The following is a 20,909-nucleotide window of genomic DNA, read 5'->3' on the forward strand; positions in this document are numbered from 1 at the left end:
GGTTGTTGCCAGCCCTTGGTTGGTCCGGCCTTGCCATGGGCAGCGGGGCCGTCCTGACCCTGGGCAGCAGGAGTTCAGGGGTGGAAATGCAGATTTCAAGGGTGGAAATGCAGATCTGTGGCCTGTCCAACTGCCCAGCCCAGAATGGAGCATTAAAGGAGCTCCAGGGTCTGTTTAATCACCAGTTAGGATCGATCTGGGCACTAAGGCTGGCCCTGCCTTGTCTGCAGTGGCCTTTTCTTGCTGTCCCCGTGTCCCCAGGAGCCTGATGGAGGGACCTGATGGATGAACCAGTGCCACCAACCAGAGGAGCTGGGCAAGGATCCCAAATCCCGGCCTGTCCCGAGCCCGGGGAGGGGGAGCAGCCCCGCACTGGAGCCACCACGGCTCCCCCAGCCCGGCTCTGCCGCTCCCGGCTCGCAGAGCACAAAGGGCAGCAGAATAAGCCGGGCTTGTTTGTGCTCCCAGGCCGGCCATGAATAAAACATCTGCGCAGCACAGGCCGCCTTTGTCCGGCCGGGATTTCAATGGGCCCCGAAGAAATGGCCATTGTTCCTTCTGTCCCTGCCCGGCCAGGGGCTGCCTCCGGCCACAGACCCTCCGCAGGACCCGAGTCCCCGCAGGGAGGTGGCTCTGGGGGCCTGTCCTGCCTCTGAGCTGCTCGGAGAAAAGTCTCCCTCTCCAATGAGTCAGAACCGCTGAAACTTTGGGTGTTCCAGGGGATGGAAGGTCAGGGCAGCTCACGCAGAGCTCTGCTGCACCCCGAGCCCTCCTGGAGCTGGGATGGTTTGGGTTGGATGGGATCCAGTGCCTGGGAAGGGACACCCTGCACTGGACCAGGTGCTCCCAGCCCTGCCAGGGTGGGACATCATCTGCTCCACCTGGGACCTGGCCAGGGCTGGGCCATCCCAGCCCTCTGCTGATCCAACGGGGAGCATTCCTAAAGAAACTGGGATTTGCTGGAGAATCCCAGCAGGCCCAGGAGTGGAAGAACTGGTTGGCTCCACCATCCCAGGAATAACTGGGAGAGCTCCTTCCCCCATGGAGCCACGCTGCAGGCAACAGAGGAGCAGCGCTAACGACAACAGCGATAACAAAAACGACGATAACAATAATTAATAATAATAATAATGAACAATAATAAACCAGTTCACTGGGAGCCTAATTGAGTTATTTATCCTCTCTAGGGAATGCCAAGTGGAATTATTTATCCCCACCCTGTGACTGTCCCCACGGGAGCGTGGCCCCGTGGCCCCGAGCGTTTCCATTGTCGTGTCCCTGTGGATGTGACACCAATGCCACCCCCACAGGTGTGACACCAGAACCACCCCCGTGGATGTGACACCAGAGCCACCCCCGTGGGGATGCTCAGGATGCAGAGCAGGTGCCTTGAAATAATTCATTAGGAACAATGCAGCTTTTTCAATGCTCCCCAAAACTCCAGTTTGCATGGGTTTTCCACTTCCTGTGATTCTGTTTTCCCAGGACGAAGGCTCTCTGTGCCTGCTGGGCTCGGGGAGAAGAACAAAACCGTTCTAAGGTCTGACTTTTCTGATTTTTCCTTTATTTCTTCCCCCCAAAGAAACAGTAGCGATTCCAATGACTCCAGATTAGCGCTGGAATCTTCCTCCCAAACGGGCGGGCCAGACCTGGAGCCGAGGATTTCCCGGAATTCCCGGCCAGAGGTGATTTCAGCAGCTCCCATGGGGCCTTCCATGGGTGTCCCCAGCACCGCGGGGCTCCGGCAGCGCTGATCCCTGATCCCAAATCCCACCATGGAGCACAGGGATCGCATCCACTCCGCCGGGATGAGCTCTTATAGGGCTGGGGTGAGGGGGAGGAGGGTTTTTGGGAAGGAGGAGACCTCCGGGTGCCGGCTGATCCCGGGGAGGCTCTGGAAGAGCCGGGAAGCAGGAGGAGGAGGAGGAGCGGCTACGAGCCTTGATTGCTCGCTCCAGGCGTGTTGGCTCCGCATGCATAAAAACAATAATTAAACCTAAGATGTGGGAGGATTATTAAAGGTTTTATGGCATCTAATCCTTTTTGAAACCTTTCTGTAGGCTGGAATCTGAGGCTGGAGCAATAAAAATGCAAACTACACCCAGATTCATTCCGGGCACCGTCATTTTCCCTCCCCAGCCCCTGCCCTCGGTGGTTGCGGGCTGTGGGAGCCGGCAGAGGCGTCACCTCGTGCTGCTGAGAGCAGGAGGCTGCTGGATCCTGGTGGGAGCCTCGGGGCTCGCAGGGCTGGCAGTGGCGCCCAGCAGGATGTGGGACCACGCGTGTGGAAATGGATCCAGGGATGTCCCAATCCCACCGCCCAGCAGAGCCCTTCGGGTGCTCCCATCCCTCCACAAACAGAGCTGAGCGAGCCTGGTGCCCCCCGCGAGCTGGAGAGAAAGAAATAAATAAATGAAAAATTAAAAATAAAGATCAGCCTTTAGTGCAATACAACGAAGAGCCTTTCGCGGTTCAAAGCAGCCGGGAGGAATTTTTTCCCCTTCTTTTTTCTTTTTTTTTTTCCTTCCTTGTTTTTTTCCTACCTCCCCTCCTTCAGGATGGCTTATCTCCATGAAATTAGTAATTGGCATTTCTTTCTGAAGCCGGGGAGAGCGCCAGCAGCCAGTAACACCCACGCCACACTCCGTTCTCTGAGCGAGGCCCCGCAGCCAGAGAAGCGAGGCTAATAAAAGTAATAACAAGGAATTAAACGGGAGGGGAAGAAAAAAAAAAAAAAAAAGAAGATTAAAAAAAAAAAAAAAAGAGGCAGAAAGCGCTGGAATCAGATTTAACTTTCCCTTTTGCTCCCCGGCTGCTTTTTTGGGGCGGGTGAGGCCGTGTCAGGGAGGGGCGGCGGGCGGGTTTCGGGCGCCCTTTGGAGAGCGGGGCTGAGTCAGGGCGCTGGGTGCTCCCTCCCGCTCCCCAGCAGCCCTTCCTGCCCCAGCCCTGGCTGCAGACGCGGATTTACAAACCCCGTTTCATCTCCGCAGAGCCCCGAGGGCGGCAGCCGCAGCCTTCGCCACCATCGCCGCCTCCTCCTCCTCCCCCGGAGCTCCCGGCTCGTCTGGCACGTCGGGGCGGCACCCGCAGCCAAAACAGGTTTGGGTTGATGGTTTCCAGCTGCTCATTAACGCTCCTTGCCTTCATTAGGGGTTTTTTTCCATGCGTGCCAGCTCATCCTGTGCGGTGCTTGGAGAGCCCAGAGCCCTTCCAGGGCCTGAAGGGGCTCCAGGAGAGGGACTGGGACAAGGGATGGAGGGACAGGACACAGGGAATGGCCTCAGATGGACACAGGGAATGTTGGGAAGGAATTCCTGGCTGGCAGGGTGGGCAGGCCCTGGCACAGGTGCCCAGAGCAGCTGGGGCTGCCCCTGGATCCGTGGAATGTCCAAGGCCAGGTTGGATGCTGGGCCTTGGAGCACCTGGGACAGTGGGAGGTATCCCTGCCCACGGGATGCTCTCTGAGGTCCCTTCCAACCCCAACCACGCTGGGTTACCCTGAAATCGGTAATCCTGTGTTTATCCCGGGTTATCCAGGTGGGTTTGGGCACAGGGACACCCCCGGAGCCGCCCCGGGGTGATCAGAGGGGCAGAGGGGCCGTTCCGGGCAGGGCGTGCCCGGTGCCTCACGAGGGCTGCGGCCGATCCCTATGGAGAATCCCAAACTCTGGAAAATCCCCGGGGCTGGCGGGGGCCGATCCCTATGGAGAATCCCAAACTCTGGAAAACCCCCGGGACTGGCGGGGGCCGATCCCTATGGAGAATCCCAAACTCTGGAAAACCCCCGGGACTGGCGGGGGCCGATCCCTATGGAGAATCCCAAACTCTGGAAAAGCCCCGGGGCTGGCGGGGGCCGATCCCTCTGGAGAATCCCAAACTCTGGAGAACCCCCGGGGCTGGCGGGGGCCGATCCCTCTGGAGAATCCCAAACTCTGGAGAACCCCCGGGGCTGGCGGGGGCCGATCCCTCTGGAGAATCCCAGACTCTGGAGAACCCCCGGGGCTGGCGGGACGGGCTCGGCGATCCCGCACGGGGCTGCACATCCCCGGCGCTCCCGGGATCCGCGCTGCCGGACACGGCCGCCCGTGGGGTCGGTGTGAGAGGCGTCACTGCAGCCCGGCCCGGCCTCCCGAGGCCGCTGCAATCCCGGGATCAGCCCGGCCCGCTGGATCTGGCTCTGCTGGGTCCCCCAGCAGGGGCACTGGGGCAGAAGGGGGTGGAGAAAGGGCTGGGGGGCTCCGGGGCCGGTCCCGACCCTTCACGGGCTCCTGCTCTGCCCCCCGGGATGGATGGGTGATTCACGCTGCTCCCCGCACAGCTCCCGGGCGGGGCCAGTCCGGGAGAAACAGGAATTCCAGTGGGATGGAGCGCACTGTGATTTCCAGCAACTCCCAGTACTGGGGCCCCAGCAACTCCCAGTAACTCCCAGCAACTCCCAGTAAGCGCTGCTGCCGCTGCAGGGATGGAGGAGGCTGAGCCCTGGGGAGCAATCGGAGATGCCCCGTGCCCTGACCCCATAGTGACACCCCTTTCCCGTCCCTTTCCCGTCCCTTTCCCGTCCCTTTCCCAGCCACAGAGCAGAGTAGGAGCATCCATGAGCATCCCTCAGGAACTCAGGGATAGCGTGGCTGAGTCCCAGCTCATGAGCAGAGGCTGTTCCTGGGATTCTCTGAATCAGGGAGTGGCTGAGCAGGTCTGGGTAGAGCCCAGGCCAAAATCCCTCTGGATTTGGGCACGGGCTCAGCACCATCCCAGCTCCCTCCCCCTCCATCCCCAGCTCCCCCAGCAGTCAGGCCCCAGTGAACTGCTGTAATTTCTGTATTTTTATCTTTCCTTTCCCAGCAAAGCCCAGAAATTGCCATGGATAGATCGGGGGCCCGGCAGTTTGGACAGGTCCCATTTGCTGAGCTCCTCCTGCCCGGTGTCCCTGGCTGGAGCTTCCATCATCCCATTACACGGCTGCCAGCAGAAGGGAGGAACAAATTACCCCATAAATCAGCTCCTGCCAGGGCAGGGACAGAGCCATTAGGGAGAGGGATGGCACAGAGGGGGATGGAGGCGGGATGGGAAGGCTGGAGAGGGCTGGGATGCGCCCAGAGTGTGCGCTGGGCTGGGAGAGTGCAGGGATAGGGCTGGGCTAGGACATGGATTGGGCTGGTTTAGCCCAGGGATTGGGCTGGGATTGCCTGTAAGCTGTGCTTGGACATTCCTTGGGTTGGGCCTGGACACTCCACAGATTGGGCCAGGACAGGGCATGGATTGGCCTGGGATAGTGCATGGATTTGGCCTTGATGTTCCTTGGATTGTGCCTGGACATTCCATGGGCTCTCCCTGGACGTTCCATGGATGGTACCTGGATGTTCCTTGGATTGTGCCTGGATGTTCCATGGGCTGTGCCTGGACACTCCATGGGCCATGCCTGGATATTCCATGGGCCAAGTTTTCCTGGACTTTCCTTGGGCTGTGCCTGGATGCTCCATGGGCTGTGCCTGGACACTCCATGGCTTTGCCTGGACATTCCATGGGCCAAGTTTTCCTGGATGCTCCATGGGCTGTACCTGCACATTCCATGGATTGTGCCTGGACGTTCCTTGGGCTGTGCCTGGACACTCCATGGGCTGTGCCTGGACACTCCATGGGCTGTGCCTGGACATTCCATGGATTGTGCCTGGATGTTCCATGGGCTTTGCCTGGACATTCCATGGCTTTGCCTGGACATTCCATGGGCCAAGTTTTCCTGGACGCTCCATGGGCTGTACCTGCACATTCCATGTGTTCTGCACCATCTCCATGGCACTGATCCCACCAGAGGCTCCGTGGAGCAATCCCTGGGCACTGGGGTGGGAGGAGGGTGATGGGGTTGGGGTTCATCCTCCTCTCCCTTTCCCTGAACCCTCCCCTGGAGCTCTCCTGGCTTCCCCGAGGAATTCCGAGGGCTCAGGGCTGAGCCTGCTCCAAACCCTCAGCTCCTTGCGGCCGTCCCTGCCCGGCCCTGATCTCATTGTGGGATCCTAATTAGCGACTACAATGCCATAATTACGCACCACTTAACTCCTTGGCTTTAATATCTGCGGGAGGGAGGCAGCAGGAGAGGCAGGAGCAGCTCCCGGTGCTGGGTGAGGGGGATTGGAGGGATTGGAGAGGGAGGAAGGCCTTCCCAAGGGGCGTCATCCTCACATGTGGCTTCTCCTGCCCTCTCCCGGAGCCCTCCCCATTGTTCCAGCCCGGCCCGGGGCGATGGGCAGGGGAACAAAGGAGGGCTGCAGGAAGGAAACGCTTCCCAGCCTTCTGAAGGCTCCTCTCAGCTGCAGAAAGGCTTTTGATTTTTATCACTTTTGTCCTTTGAAATAACCTCCCCTTCACCTCCTCGCTGTTTCACTTGCTGGGACGGGGAGATAGGGCTGGGAGTGCTGGGAATCCTGGGCTCCAGGGGGCTGCTGGAAAAGCCTTGGGTCTCTTTTTTGGCATCCCCAGCCTTGTGGCCCATCCGTGTCCTCACCTACAGCAGCAGCAGCCAAACATCCTGAGGACCTGCAGGGCTGGGGCCATTCCAGGAGAGCCCCCTGCCCTTCCCAGCCTCTGGAACAACTCAGATTGGGGGGTTCCCAATCGGAGTCCGCCCCAGGCCTCACCCCCTGTGTCACTTCACTCACAGAGAGCTGCCCTGCCACTCGTTATTCTGGATGAATTAAATTGTTTGTAATTGATAAATTATGCACGAGCGCCTGCCAATTCCGAGCTGCAGAGCTGATATCAACCCACCCAGGGGGACTGGCTCTCATTTTATCTGAGCCCTGCATTGTGCTGGGCCTGCCTGATGTGTGTTGTATTGATTTAACAAGGCTCCTGGGAATTGGGCTGATTTGCTAATTTTATCCCTGGGTGAGATGAATCAGATTTCCACACAATGGGGGCATTGTGTGCCGGGGGCAGCGGTGACCCTGGCCTGGGAGGGGGCTGTGGTCACCAAGGGGACCTGAGGGGTCATCCCAGCCCCTTTCCCAAGGCTCAGCCCCTCCCTGGTGCCCCCTGAGCCGCTGTCCCCGCTCTGGACTCGTGGCACTGCCTGCAGATGCTCCCAGGGCTTTTCCTGCCCACGTCCCCCAGCCCACCCCCAGCAGGAAATGGGAGGTTTGGCCTCAAAATAGACTCAGAGAATCCTGGAATGGTTCCTGCCATGGCAGGGACGCCTCCCACTGCCCCAGGCTGCTCCAGCCTGGCCTTGGATGCTCCCAGGGGCAGCCACAGCTGCTCTGGGCAGCCTCAGGGCCTCACCTCCCTCACAGGGAGGAATTTCTTGCCCAAATCCCACCAAAATCCACCTTCCTGTGGCTTGAGCAGGCCTGGTTTGTACCAGGGAGCCCTGCTGGAGCTGCCAGGAGGAGCAGCAATGTCAGGATGGAAAGGAAGCTCAGGAGAGCATTTAAAAAGCTGTGTTCTTTCCATGCTTGTCCAATCCCACATGGAAACACTCCAGAGAGGGGACGATGGAACAACCTGAGCTGTGGGTCTGGTTCATCTTTGCAGTCTGTCCCAGAAATTCTCATTTTGGTGAACCCAGGGGTGTTCCCGGGTCTCATCTCCCACTGGGGAGAATTTCCAAAAGCAGCAGCTGGTGCTGGGCACAGCTGTGCCCTGCCAGAAACTCCCTGCCCCGCCCTTTCCCCCCTCACTTATCAGATAACCGGGACAATTAGGAGCTCATGACCATAAATAATGCAGATTATGCAAGGAAAAGCAGCGGTTGGGATCACACATCCCCACGTGCTGTATCCAAGAGGCTGGGAGAGACCTTTGGCTCCTGGAAGAGGCTCAAACCCATGGCTCTGGGGGCTGGAGCACCAGCTGGGGCTTTGCTTTATCCCTGGTTTCCTGCCGTGGTTGTGGCTGGATCTCTCCAGGGCGGGATTTTTGTGGAGATTTACCAGAACCGGTGGAAAACCCCGGGATTTCTGGGTGTGGGGCTTCCATCTGTGCTGGGCCTGGCATCCCCCTGGGTGTGGGGACATTCCCCTCGGTGTGGGACCATTCCCAGCCATTTCCCTGGGTGTGGGATCATCCCCCTGGGTGTGGGACCATTCCCAACCATTCCCCTGGGTGTGGGACCATTCCCAGCCATCCCCCTGGATGTGGGACCATTCCCCTGGATATGGGACCGTTCCCAGCTATTTCCCTGGATGTGGGACCATTCCCAGCCATTCCCCTGGCTGTGGGACCATTCCCAAACATTCCTCTGGATGTGGGACCATTCCCCTGGATGTGAGACCATTCCCAGCCATTCCCCTGGGTGTGGGACCATTCCCAGCCATCCCCCTGGGTGTGGGACCATTCCCAGCCATTTCCCTGGATGTGGGGACATTCCCCTGGGTGTGGGACCATTCTCAGACATCCCTCTGGATGTGGGACCATTCCCAAACATCCCCCTGCATGTGGGACCATTCCCAGCCATCCCCATGGATGTGGGACCATTCCCAAACATCCCCCTGGGTGTGGGACCATTCCTAAACATCCCCCTGGATGTGGGACCATTCCCAGTCATTCCCCTTGGATGTGGGACCATTCCCAGACACCTCCTTGGATGTGGGACCATCCCCCTGGGTGTGGGACCATTCCCAGTCATTCCCCCTGGGTGTGGGACCATTCCCAAACATCCCCTTGGATGTGGGACCATTCCCAGCCATCCCTCTGGATGTGGGACCATCCCCCAGGATGTGGGACCATTCCCAAACATCCCCCTGGGTGTGGGACCATTCCCCTGGATGTGGGACCATTCCCCTGGGTGTGGGACCATTCCCAGTCATTCCCCTGGATATGGGACCATTCCCAGACACCTCCTTGGATGTGGGACCATCCCCCTGGATGTGGGACCATTCTCAGCCATCCCCCTGGATGTGGGACCATTCCCAGCCATTCCCCCTGGATGTGGGATCATTCCCAGACGCCCCCTGGATGCAGCCTGGAAGCTCTCAGGAATTCCTGGGTGGGAGCTGCCATCCCAGAGGAGCACTGGGAATCAGAGCCCTGCACTGCTCTGGGTTGGAGGGGACATTTTGGGGACACAGGCAGGGACACCTTCCACTCGCCCAGGTTGCTCCAGGCTCTGTCCAGCCTGGCCTGGAGCATTTCCAGGCATGTGGCACCTGCCAGTGGAGGAGTGCCCAGAATTCCCAGTCGGGAGCACCAGGAGGGAAGAGCCTGGCGTGGGGAGCAAGAGGCACCTGACCCAAGGGCCAGCAGGGCTCTGCTCCCTCCCACTGCCACCTCTGGGAGTGGTGACACTGCAGGACAGCCCTGCAGGGAGGGGAGAGCCCGGCAGATTTTTCTGGATGAGATGCTAAACGCAGAGGAGCCAGCCAGCCCATTGCCATGCAGGAATTCTGCATAACTTGTCTGTGCATATGTTCCAGCGGCCCCCAGGCAGCCAAAAGAAAATTAAAATTAATATATATATATTTTCTTCTAGCTCCTGTTTGAAATGAATGCGCCTGCTTTGCTTACAGCCCTTCCCCCTCCTGCCCTGCAGACCTTCAGGGCTTGGAGCTGGCCCGGTGCTCACTGTGGATTTCCAGAATATGGGAATATGCTAAGGCCAAATGCATATTTGGGAGCTGATTTGGCTGCTGGGAAAGGGGTTGGCAGTGGGAGGAAAACGGGTTTGATGCCTGGGTGGGGAAGTCTCTGCTGGAGCTCCGGTTGGAGCCTCGGGAGGGTTCAATTCACACGGAATTCTGGCTCCCCTTCCCCATGGGAATGTCTGCTGAGGGTCTGGTGCCAGGGATCTGGAGAGGGCACAGAGCTCCCCGTGCCCTGGGAGCCCCAGAACTGTGCAGGGATCCCCTCTCACCCAGTTCTGGATCCCTTTCTCCCCCAGTTCTGGGCCCCTCTCACCCCGTTCTGGATCCCTTCTCCTCCTATTCCTGGGTCCCTTCTTCCCCCAGTTCTGGGGCCCCTCTCTCCCAGTTCTAGATCTCCTCTCCCCCATTCCTGGGGCCCTTCTCCCCCCAATTTTGGATCCCTTCTCCCTCCAGTTCTGAATCCCTTCTCCCTCCAGTTCCAGATCCCATCTCCCCCAGTTCTGGATCCCTTCTCCCCCAGTTTTGGGTCCCTTCTCTTCCCGTTCTGGATCCCTTCTCCCCCGGTTCTGGATCCCCTCTCCCCCTATTCCTGGGGCCCCTCTCCCCCCCAGTTTTGGATCCCTTTTCCCCCCTAATTCTGGATCTCTCCCCCAGTTTTGGGTCCCTTCTCCCCCAGTTTTGGGTCCCTTCTCCCCCCAGTTCTGGATCCCTTCTCCCCCGGTTCTGGATCCCTTCTCCCCCAGTTCTGGATCCCTTTTCCCCCACTTTTGGGTCCCTTCTCCCCCCAGTTCTGGGTCCCTTCTCCTCCAGTTCTGGCTCCCTTCTCCCCCACTTTTGGGCCCCTCTCCCCCAGTTTTGGGTCCCTTCTCCCCATCCCTCCCGGACCAGGGATGCACCAGGGAATCTCTTCCCTCTCCCCAGTCCATCCCTGCAATTCTTGCCACGGAGCTCACTGGGAAAACAAAAGTGCTTTTCCCACTCGCTGGCTGCCCTTTTATTTTTGGAAGCCACACATGCAATCAGAGGCACATGGCCTCAGCAATTAGGGAGAAAAGCACTTTTCTTCTGCAGGCCCAATTACCCATCCTCTAATTGACATAATTATTATCTTGCGCTTTTCTAATAATATTTATTGAACGCCACAAATCCTCGTTGGCAGCGGAGCTCGGCAATTTTCCCTGCTCGCAGGGGCCGTGCTGGAAGGAGGGATCAATAGGGTAAGAAACAGGGAGGGAATTCCTCAGGCCCTGGCACGGGTTTTCCATGGAATTGGCTGCCCCTGGATCCCAGGGATGCCCAAGGGGGGTTGGACGGGGCTGAAGGACCCTGGCACGGGGGAAGGGGTCCCTGCCACGGCAGGGGTGGGACTGGACGGGCTTTGGGCTCCTTTCCGACCCAGCCATTCCCTGATTCCTTGGATGCTCCCGCTGATTGCCAGCAGGGCCAGCCAGGGTGGCCGCCACCGTCACCCGCGGTCCCCTGGCGCTCCCCTGGGGCTTTTGCTTTGTCTCGGCGGTGAATGAAAGAATAAAAGTGGCTGTGATCCCGGCGGGAGGAAGCTCGGGGGGAAGGGAGCGCTGATTGATTCGCTCCTTGCCGGGTGCCGCTGGGGCTGTTTGGGTGGATCTGTCTGCTCCGAGCCCTCCGGAGCCGCCTGACGGGCCCTGGAGCTCAGCACGGGCTCCGCGGAGCTCGGCCTGGATCCTGCTGGGAGCCCGGAGCGGGGAACCCTGCCAGGGATGGGTTTGGGGGGGCTCTGCTGACCCCCGGGCCCCGCTCTGGTTTTCCTCACGGGATGGAGGAGCTGGGAGTGTGGGACAATGCCAGGGCTGGGGACCCTGCCCTTGGGCTGCCAGCTCCCCCCGGGCAGGGGGCGATGGAGGTGCCATGGATCCGGGGTGTCCCAGACCTCCGGGATGTGTATCCAGGGTGTCCCAGACCTCCAGGGTGTGGATCCGGGGTGTCCAGGACCTGCGGGATGTGTATCCAGGGTGTCCCAGACCTCCAGGGTGTGGATCCAGGGTGTCCAGGACCTGCGGGATGTGGATCTGGGGTGTTCCAGATCTCCAGGGCACCCCGATATTCTCCCTGGGAGCTCCAGGGCACCCTGAGCCCCCTCAGGCTGCCTGGCTGAGCTGCCCCAGGCTCAGGGTGCCCCGGATCTTGGGGACACCTCCCAAAAGCCCTGCAGGAGCTCCCTATCCCGGCTGCCTTCCCGCATCCCAGGGGCACGGCAAGGTTGGCGTCCTGAGCTGGGGGCGAGGCCCAGCCCGTCCCGGAGGCTGCAGGGGTGGCACTGAGGGCACGGCGTGCCCGGGGGTGCCCAACCCTGGCACCGCCCTCCCTGCCCGCAGCCATCCCCGGGAGCGGCCCCCGGGATGTGCCCGGATCATGGGATGTGCCTGGATCATGGGATGTGCCCGGATCCTGGGATGTGCCCGGCTCCTGGGATGTGCCCGGATCCTGGGATGTGCCCGGATCCTGGGATGTGCCCGGCTCCTGGGATGTGCCCGGATCATGGGATGTGCCCGGCTCCTGGGATGTGCCCGGATCATGGGATGTGCCTGGATCATGGGATGTGCCCGGATCCTGGGATGTGCCCGGCTCCTGGGATGTGCCTGGCTCCTGGGATGTGCCAGGATCATGGGATGTGCCCGGCTCCTGGGATGTGCCCGGCTCCTGGGATGTGCCCAGCTCCTGGGATGTGCCTGGATCATGGGATGTGCCTGGATCCTGGGATGTGCCCAGCTCCTGGGATGTGCCTGGATCATGGGATGTGCCCGGTTCCAGGGATGTGCCTGGCTCAGGATGTGCCCGGCTCCTGGGATGTGCCTGGGTCCCGGGATGTGCCCGGCCCCTGGGATGTGCCTGGCTCAGGATGTGCCCATCTCCCAGGATGTTCCCTGGCTCCCAGGATATGCCCAATTGCCGGGATGTGCCTGGATCCAGGGATGTGCCCGGTTCCCAGGATACACCCAGCTCCCAGGATGTGCCTGATTCCTGGGATGTTCCCCAATTCCCGGGATGTGCCCAGCCCCTGGGATGTGCCCGGCTGGGATGTGCCCGGTTCCCTGTCTGTGCTCAGCTCCCTGGCTGTGCCCGGTTCCCTGGATGTGCCCAGCCCCTGGGATGTGCCCGGCTCCCATCCCCTCCCCGCTCCTCTCCCTGAACCCGTCTGCCGCCGAGCCCATCTGTTTGCCTGGAGAAGGCGAGGTTTATTTTCTTCCCCCTGAACTATAAATAGACATTTCAGCACCGCTCCTGCTGCCAGCTCTCCGTCTGCACATCCCCATTTCCATAATTACCGCCGCGAATCCCTAATCCCGGCAGGAGCTCGCGCAGGTTCGAGCAGCGGAGCCGGCTCCTAAACGGGTGTAATTTGGGTCTTTAGTGAAGTGACAAATCTGCAGGCGAATCGCAGCGGCGAGCCGGGAACCTCCCGGAATTCTCACCGCTGATTGCTCCGGAGCGCGGCGGTGACAAGCGAGGTGGGAACGATGAATTATCCGAGCCACGAATCCCAGGGGAGGGGCTGGATCTGCTGCCGGGAGAGCCGGGCATCAATCTTTCATCTTGCCTGGTTTGTTTGCAAATGGCCCTGAAGGACGGCGCTGGAGCCGCGCCAGGACTGGCACTGGGGTTTTTCCGGCGCCTTTCCCAGCTGCCGGCTCTGACAACTTCCCGGGGAGCTGCTTTGGAGCGTGGCACATCCTGGAGGTGATGCCCGACCCTCTGGTGTCCCCAGGATGCGCCACGGCGGGCTTGGCACGGCTCGGCCCTGTCCCCGTGTCACCTTCCCTGGGCCGGAGCCACCAGCGCGGCAGCGAAGGCACAGAGAGCCACACCTGTGCCATGGGATCCATGGAATCAGCCCTGGATCCATGGAATGGCACAGAGAGCCACACCTGCCATGGGATCCATGGGATGGCACAGAGAGGCACACCTGTGCCATGGCATCCATGGAATCAGCCCTGGATCCATGGGATGGCACAGAGAGCCACACCTGCCATGGGATCCATGGGATGGCACAGAGAGCCACACCTGCCATAGGATCCATGGAATCAGCCCTGGATCCATGGGATGGCACAGAGAGCCACACCTGCCATGGGATCCATGGAATGGCACAGAGAGCCACACCTGCCATAGGATCCATGGAATCAGCCCTGGATCCATGGAATCAGCCCTGGATCCATGGGATGGCACAGAGAGCCACACCTGCCATGGGATCCATGGGATGGCACAGAGAGCCACATCTGCTCCATATGGGATCCATGGAATCAGCCCCGGATCCATGGGATGGCACAGAGAGCCACACCTGTGTCCTGCCATGGGATCTATGGAATGGCACAGAGAGCCACGCCTATGCCATGCCAGCCATGGGATCCATGGAATCAGCCCTGGATCCATGGGATGGCACAGAGAGCCACACCTGTGTCCTGCCATGGGATCTATGGAATGGCACAGAGAGCCACGCCTATGCCATGCCAGCCATGGGATCCATGGAATCAGCCCTGGATCCATGGGATGGCACAGAGAGCCACACCTGTGCCATGCCATGGGATCCATGGAATTGCCAGGGCTGGAAAAGCCTTCTGAACATCCCTGAGCTCTGCACCTCCGTGGTCACCCTAAACCGTGTCCCTCGGTGCCACATCCCCACGCTCATTCCAAGAGAGCCACATCCCCTTTTCCCAGGGATGGGATGCACTGGTGGCTGGCAGGGTGGAATGGCCCTCATGATGCCCCCAGGGCAGGAGCCCCTGAGTGTTCCTGTGACACCCTCCATGGGGACAAACAGGGACAGGAGCCCCTGAGTGTTCCTGTGACACCCTCCATGGGGACAGGAGCCCCTGAGTGTTCCTGTGACACCCTCCATGGGGACAAACAGGGACAGGAGCTCCTGAATGCTCCTGTGACACCCTCCATGGGGACAAACAGGGACAGGAGCCCCTGAGTGTTCCTGTGACACCCTCCATGGGGACAAACAGGGACAGGAGCCCCTGAGTGTTCCTGTGACACCCTCCATGGGGACAAACAGGGACAGGAGCTCCTGCGTGCTCCTTGGAGCCACACGAGCCCTCGGCTCCGGCATTTCCAGGCCTCACAGCCTCATCCCACTGAAGTGCAGCTGCACCCCAGTGGATCCATGCTTGGTGATGGGGATGGGGCAGGGGGAGTGCAGAGCGTGTGAGGGGGCTGGGCTGGGCTTGCTTTGTTTTCCTGGGGAGGAAAGACAGGAGGGAGCCCTCAAAACCCCGCTGGGGCTGCTCCCTGGGGATGCTCCCGCTCCCAGCATCCCTCCCATCCCTCCCCTGTGCCAGCTGTGCTGCCTGTGATCCCCCTGCCATGCAGGAGCAGCAGGAGCCTTATCTCCTGTCCCCAGCACCCCAAATCCCGAGGGGACGGAGCTGGAGCCGCGTTTGCCGCACGTTTGGTTGGGATGCCTGGGAGAAACCTGCTCAAATCTTCATCACTTTGATTCCCAACAAAGGGAAGGAGCTGGCTGAGCTAAATGCCTTCCCTCTGATGTGCTGTTTAGTTATTTTGCTTTCAAGAAAAATAAATCCCCCCTCGGCGTGTTTGCAGAGCTGATTCGGTGCCGCAAACGCCGCAATCGGAGGGCAAGGCACGGGCAGGAAAACGGGGATGGCAGCCTTGGAGGGGCTGGAATGGCCCTGCCTGGGGCAGGGGGGGCTGGAATGGGGCAGGAGGGGCTGGAATGGCCCTGCCTGGGGCACAAGGGGTTGGAATGGCCCTGCCTGGGGCAGGGGGGGCTGGAATGGCCCTGCCTGGGGCATGGGGGGTCCTGGGGCCGCCCTTGGGGAGGGAAACCCCAGCTGGGCTTGGAGACCCCTCCCAGCCCCTCTCCCTGCCCTGTTGGGGGATTCCTGAACCGTGACCCCGGGCAATTCCCCATTTCCACCCTGCACCAGCTCCTGTGCCACTGCTCGGGGTGTGGGGCTGGGCTGGGGGACCCCTGTGTCCCCCTGTGTCCCCCTGTGTCCCCCAGTGTCCCCCAGGCCCCCCTGCAGCCCTCTGCCTGCCCGAGGTTCCCCATTTGCATTGGTTTGCATCTGCCCATGGCTGCATTTGGGTTTTGTTTGCATCCGTCCCCAGCTCCCCCCCGGGTGTGGCTGCCCCTGCCCGTGCAGATGTGCCAGATGTGCCAGATGTGCCAGATGTGCCAGATGTGCCAGGTGTGCCAGGTGTTGGTCCCCAGCGTGGCACGGGGGCTGTGACAGCCGCAGCGAGGGGCAGGGTGTGCAGAGCCCAGGGAGAAGGGTCAGGAAGCTCCAGTGGGGAGGAGGAGGAGGAGGAGGAGGGAAATGAGGCTGCTGCTCACTCCTCCCTGGCAGGGATGGACGCTCCTGGCCAATTCCAGCCAGGGAATTCCAGGGAATTGCTTCTCCTTGCCCCAAATCCCCAAACTTCTACAGAGCTGGGGGTGTTCACCAGGGTCCAGGGAGAGCCCAGAGCCCTCGCAGGGCCTGAGGGGGCTCCAGGAGAGCTGGAGAGGGACTGGGGACAAGGGAGGCAGGGACAGGACACAGGGAATGGCCTCAGACGGACACAGGGAATGTTGGAAAGGAATTCCTGGCTGGGAGGGTGGGCAGGCCTGGCACAGGTGCCCAGAGCAGCTGGGGCTGCCCCTGGATCCCTGGCAGTGCCCAAGGCCGGGCTGGACACTGGGGCTGAGAGCAAGGATGGAGCAGGAATGGAGTAAGGACGGAGTTGGGATGGAGTAAGGATGGAGCAGAGATGGAGCAGGGATGGGGCAGGGATGGAGCAGGGATGGGGCAGGGATGGAGCAGAGACAGAACAGGGATGGAGCAGGGATGGAGCAGAGACAGAACAGGGATGGAGCAGGGATGGAGCAGAGACAGAACAGGGATGGGGCAGGGATGGGGCAGGGATGGGGCAGGGATGGAGCAGAGACAGAACAGCGATGACAATCACAGAGCTCTCCAGGGTTTGAGGGTTGTTTTTCTTCCCCAGGGCTCCCGTGGCTGCGCCGGCGGCTCTGACAGCGAAATCTCCTGCCTGGTGTCATCATCATGGAAAGAAGCTGTAAATCTTCCCTCGGCGCTCTGCAGCTCCGGGACGCCTCGGGAGCAGCCGGGGTTGGGAAATGGGGTGGGGAGCACCGGGATCGGCACCGGGAACACCGCAAGGGCTCATTTAGGGAAGGAGCTGCCTGGGCCGGGGCTGCCGACCCCACAGCGTCACCTTTTGTGTTTCTCTGTTTTTCTCCCTCGGTTCCCGAGGCGGAGCCGCGGGAGGAAGGCGATGCTGCTGCCCAGCAAAAGTCGCTGTTTGGGTATTTTCAGCACGGCTCTGCTGACCCGCAGACACCTTTGTTGGCCGCAGCTCCCAGACCTGTCATCTTCCCACCTGCTCCCGTTTAATCCTGCTCGGGGCGGGCGGGGGGGAGCGTTCCGAGCCACCCCTGGCTCTCCTCCGCCAGCCCTTTAATCTCGGCGAGGAGGGGAATGTTCCTCTGCCTCTGACATCCCTGCCTCTCCTGTGAAATGCAAATTAATTCGATTCTAATTACTGGCGCTGTTTCCCTCTCGTGTTAGGTTTAGTGGAACATCTTTGTTGGCAGCTGCGCCTCGAAGGTGCCGGGCCCGTTAAAGCCGAGCGGGAGGCAGAGGCGGAGCGGGAGCGCTGCCCCCGCCGGCCTGGTCAGGGCTCCCAGGCAGCACGGCCGGGAAAACTGCCCGCGTGTATCGCTCCCTTTCCCTCCTGGGTGTGGGGAAACACTGGGGAAACACTGGGGAAACACTGAGGGAACGCTGAGGAAACGCTGAGGAAACATTGAGGGAACACTGAGGGAACACTGAGGAAACATTGAGGAAACATTGAGGAAACATTGAGGAAACACTGAGGAAACATTGAGGGAACACTGAGGGAACACTGAGGAAACGCTGAGGAAAGACTGAGGAAACACTGAGGAAGCATTGAGGAAACATTGAGGAAACATTGAGGAAACATTGAGGAAGCATTGAGGAAACATTGAGGAAACACTGAGGAAACACTGAGGAAACATTGAGGGAACATTGAGGAAACACTGAGGAAACATTGAGGAAACATTGAGGAAGCATTGAGGAAACATTGAGGAAACACTGAGGAAACATTGAGGAAACACTGAGGAAACATTAAGGAAACACTGAGGAAACATTGAGGAAGCACTGACGAAAGACTGAGGAAACATTAAGGAAACACTGAGGAAGCACTGAGGAAGCATTGAGGAATCATTGAGGAATCATTGAGGAAACATTGAGGAAACATTGAGGAAACACTGAAGAAACACTGAGGAAGCACTGAGGAAACACTGAGGGCCCTGGCGGCGCTGCTGGGCTTTGCTCCACGCAGGGTCTGGGGGGCCCATGGGGTCCTGGGCATGGGAAAAGCCTCTGGGACCCCAAAGTGGGACAGGGGACCCCTGACAGGGACCTGAGACCCCAGTCCAGGACCTGGAATCCCTGACAGGGACCCCTATTCAGGACTGGGACCCTGCCCTGGATCTGGGATTCCTGTCCAGGACATGGAATCTCCCCCTGGGATCCTGTTCAGGACCTGCCACCTCTCCATGTCCCCCATCCCGTGCCCGGCCCCCTCCCATCTCCCTCACACCTCTGCCCGGGGTGTTTGGGGGTGATGCTGACATTTGGGAATGATCTCAGTGTTTGGGGGTGCTGCTGACATTCAGGAACCATCTCAGTGTTTGTTTGGGGGTGATGCTGGTGCTGGGGGTGCTGCTGACATTTGGGAATGATCTCAGTGTTTGGGGGTCTCGCTGGTATTTAGGGATGGTGCTGATATTTCAGGGTGTTGGTGGTTTTGGAGGATGATGCAGATATTTTGGGAGGATGACAGTGCTTGGGAGGGATGATATTTGGGGATGACACTGATGTTTAGAGATGATGCAGATATTTAGGATTGATGCTGATATTTAGGGATGATGGTGGTGTTTGGGGGTGATGCAGATGTTTGGGGATTATGCAAATGTTTGGGAATGATGCAAACGTTTGGGAATGATGCTGATATTTAGGGATGGTGACAGTGTTTGGGGGTGATGCAGATATTTGGGAATGATGCAAATGTTTGGGAATGATGCTGATATTTGGGGGTGATGCTGATGTTGGGGGTGATGCTGATATTTGGGAATGATGCTGATGTTTGGGAATGATGCTGATATTTGGGAATGATGCAAATGTTTGTTTGGGGATGATGCAGATGTTTGGGAATGATGCTGATATTTGGGGGTGATGCTGACATTTGGGGGTGATGGTGATATTTGGGAATGATGCAGATGTTTGGGAATGATGCTGATGTTTGGGGGTGATGCTGATGTTTGGGAATGATGCAGATATTTGGGAATGATGCTGATATTTGGGAATGATGCAGATGTTTGGGAATGATGCAAACATTTGGGAATGATGCTGACATTTGGGGGTGACGCTGATATTTGGGGGTGACACCAGCGTGGCCACAGCTCTCTGGCAGTGTCCATAGCAGCCACCATCCATGGGGAAAGTTGGGAACCATCCCAGCGGACGAAACCTCTGTGGGAAGCTGGGATGAGCACCCAGAACCGGGATTTATGCCCTCCCCCGGGATCTCTCCTGCTGTGGGGCTGGGGACAGGCAGAACCCCCTGGTGCCCCGTGCCTGGCACCCCACATCCCTCTGTTGCCAGCACCCCGAGCTCCTTCCCCTGGGATGCAGGGCTGGGCTGGGAAGCTGCCCTGGGCTCGGGAACGCCGCTGTGCGTTTGCATGGGGCCGTCGTTAGGCTGTAAGTCCCATTGAAGGCAATAAAGGTGCTTAATTTCACAGGGAAAAACTTAATGGAGCCCTCGGCTCCCAGGCGCTGCTTCCCCGACATTTTACAGCCTTTGGAAGTGGCGCTTAATGACGGCCACAATCCCGAATCCCTGCGTTCTCCTGACCCTCAGGAAACAAAATGAAGCTGCTTGGAGGTGGGGAAAAAAAACCAACAACCCAACAACAAAAAACAACGGAGCAGGTGCTGTGGAAAAGTCGGGAGATGCCAATTCCTCCTTCTCATTAATGACTGTATTTATTCCACGATTCCACCTGTCCGGGTGACGTCTCTCCCTCCCGGAGCCTTCTCACAGCAGATTAAAGTGCACTTTTATCACCATCCTGAAAGGCATTTCAGGAGGGAACATTAGTTCTCCTACATTATTCCCGCATGTTAGAAAAAGTGTCTTTTTAAAATATTAGACAGCAATCGAGGTTAATTTAAACCACATCAAACACGCACGGCTGCTCTGCCGGAATCCTCCCCCTCCGCCGGCAGCTCCGGGATGCTCCGGCCGCAGGCGGAGCTCGGCGGGGCCCCGGAGCTCTCCCGGCACGGGGGAGAGGTGGGACAGGGATGGGGGAACCCAAAATCCGCACAGGGGAGCGCGGAGAGGTCCCGGAGCATCGGGGCAAAATCCATCGGGTGCTGATGGGAAATCCACAGAGCGCCTTGGCAGCTCATCCGGGTGTCCCCTCATGCAGGTGTCTGCTCATCCAGGTGTCCCCTCATCCAGGTGTCCCCTCATCCATGTGTCCCTTCATCCAGATGTCCTTTCATCCGGGTGTCTCCTCATCCAGGTGTCTTCTTATCCAAATGTCCCCTCAAGCAGGTGTCCCCTCATCCAGCTGTCCCCTCATCCAGGTGTCCTCTCATCCAGGTGTCTCCTCATCCTGATGTCTTCTTATCCAAATGTCTGCTCATCCAGATGTCTCCTCATCCAGGTGTCCCCTCATCCAGGTGCCTGCTCATCCAGAGGGCAGGGATGGGTGGGATATTGGGCAGGAATTCCTGGCTGTGAGGATGCAGAGGCCCTGGCACAGGTGCCCAGAGCAGCTGTGGCTGCCCCTGGATCCCTGCAGTGCCCCAGGCCAGGCTGGAGCAGGCTGGGACAGTGGGAGTTGTCCTTTTCCATGGGACAGGACAAGATTTAATGTCCCATTCCAGCACAACCCATCCCATCCCATCCCATCCATGGGGATGCGAAGCTGCTCCGCCACCAAAGTTTTCAGGGCAGCACTTTCATCTGGTAAATAATTCCTTGTGGATTTGCATGAGGGTTCAGCTCCTGAGCCGGGCCTGCTTCAAAGGGCTGTGCCCAGCCGACTCCAGAGTGGGAATTGTGCATCCTTGGAGCAGCCCGTAACCAGTCTGCCCTGTTTGGGAATGCCAGGCCTATCCAAGCTGCTTATTCAAGGCTTTAAAAAGCACCCGACTTCCTTGAAGTCATTAAAGCCTAACCTTTAAACTCCAGGAGTCTAATGGTTCAAGCCAAGCATAATGT

General features: G+C 59.2%; 1 long non-coding RNA gene across 1 annotated transcript; it reads left to right on the top strand.

The window, feature by feature from the left end:
- The first annotated feature begins 2,754 nt into the window (after positions 1-2,754).
- On the top strand, positions 2,755-18,260 carry LOC139596604 (uncharacterized). The gene is made up of 3 exons (XR_011681367.1): positions 2,755-2,829; positions 2,991-3,099; positions 16,572-18,260. It is a non-coding gene; the product is annotated as an uncharacterized lncRNA (long non-coding RNA).
- The last annotated feature ends 2,649 nt before the right edge of the window (positions 18,261-20,909 follow it).

Source organism: Agelaius tricolor, unplaced genomic scaffold (assembly GCF_023055355.1).
Source record: "Agelaius tricolor isolate 1412-34295 unplaced genomic scaffold, bAgeTri1.0.p SCAF_16, whole genome shotgun sequence".
NCBI lineage: Eukaryota > Metazoa > Chordata > Aves > Passeriformes > Icteridae > Agelaius > Agelaius tricolor.